This window comes from Leptonychotes weddellii, chromosome X (genome assembly GCF_054177405.1).
Source record: "Leptonychotes weddellii isolate Sample4059 chromosome X, ASM5417740v2, whole genome shotgun sequence".
Taxonomy (NCBI): Eukaryota; Metazoa; Chordata; class Mammalia; order Carnivora; family Phocidae; genus Leptonychotes; species Leptonychotes weddellii.
In genome coordinates, this window is record NC_138385.1 from 21813550 (window position 1) to 21815538 (window position 1989).

The window sequence follows — 1989 nt, forward strand, 5'->3', positions numbered from 1 at the left end:
GTACAGTAGGAAAGACGATGCCACCTTCTGTTACAAAATAGCCTAAAAATGTACAATGGCTCAAAAATAGCTATTTCTCGTTCACCTAAATTCAACTTGAGAATTCTTGATTACTAAGCAGTTCTCCAAGGTTTCACCCAGGTCCCAGGCTCTTTCCATCCTATGGCTCCACTGTCTTTTACATATGGCTTGAAAAGTTGCCATTGTTTGTGTACATTAAACTAGGGGAAGGGAGAAGAGCAAAAATGGGAGTTTTTTATGGACCAGACCTGAGAGTGTGGTACTCAACACTTCTATTTTCTAGACTCAGTCATATGTCTAGACCTAGCAAGAAAACCTGGAAAATATGGTCTGTGTTCCTTATAAGAGGGAAAGGATTTAGTGAACAGCTTGGTAGTCTATGCCATGCACAGTCAGATTTAGTTTTTAGGAAGTATATTCTGGTTGCAGTGTTGATGGATTCAGGTGGGGCTACTAAAGGCAGGAAGAACAGATAAGAGGTTGTTGTAATAGTTCAAGTGAGACATAATGAGGCCCCCAAGGCATTTGCTGCAGGGGTAAAAGGGATACATTGCAGAGGTAGGATTTGGTGACTGAGATTTTGGGAAGGGGAGGTTGTTGACACGATCAACTAAACGAACGGTAAATTTCTCTATTTCATACTGATAATGCTTATCCAAAAGTAGAAAGTTGCTTTCTTAAACTCATAATTATTGAGCAGTTAATTGATCAGAACCCTTTACTAAGAACTATAATAAAATAAGAACAAATATTTTATAAAGCCCTTTTGCTCAAGGAGTTTTTAATCTTTAATACACCCAAAGAACAACTTGAGAATTTTATATATATCCACAACACAAATTAATTCACCACAACCTGAACCCAGAGTGCTAGAGATATTCAGGAGGGGAGTTGTGATCAGGAGTACATGGGATCAGATTTTATTTCTTCATTTAACAAGTTATGTATGAAGTGTATGGTGTGCTTGATAATTGTATTCTCTGGCTCATAAAAAGTCAATTAGTATCTGTTGAATGAAATATTAGCTGTTTAATTAGACAAATAAAGCACAACACTTGCTTTTGAGGGACTTATTGGAAATAAGTAATAGGATCAATAGGGTTAACATACAGGTAAACCAGCTAGTGTGATAAAGTGTAACAAGTGCAATGATAGAATGGTCTAGTTAGGGCACAAGGAAACTGTTCAGGAAGATGTTTATAAAGGGGGAAGCCCTTGAACTTGTCTTGGAATAAGAGTGCAGGAGACGACACAAACCAAAGATGAAAGAGGGAGGAAGGAAGGTCTTTTCAATGCAAAAAGAGAAAGAAATGGCAGGTGAGTGGGTGAGATGTGTAATGTTCCCTGAGAATAGGGACTAGGTTATGTTGATATCTCTTGCCTACCATAGTACTTAATCCTTTGCAGGTGCTCAGAAATGTTGGATTCTATCCCCAGGACTATTCTCATAGTCCTTTCTAGTGTGTCTAGTTTACTTCTCTCCAACTTCAGACATTTAACTAATTAACAGAGGTGGTAAAATAATGATTTTTCCATCAGTAGTTGAAAGCTCTGCTTGTCCCTGCTGGTGAACTCACTTTGCATTCCCCTAAGGCTACAAAGTCATTTGCAGGTGTATGTGGTTGCTTTAAATCACAATTGCAAACCTTCACTGATAGAAGCCATCTGAGTCCCAATTTCTGTTCAAGTGAGATGCCTAACTGAAATAATAGTATCACCAATACCATCTTGAATTGAAAATCAGATTGAGGCAACAAATAAAGTTTTGTGTGATGTGAATCACCAATGGTTTATCTCTTACTGGAGCAGAACTGTATTTTTTAAAAGCTAACAACCATATTTTCTTAGTGAAATTTACTATTTGAAATGTGTAAGTACACTTTGGTCCTTGAAGGGTAATAATTTTAACCTGAAATATTTCAGAATAAGATAATAATTTAAGAAATGGACACTTGGGCAGAGTTTGAA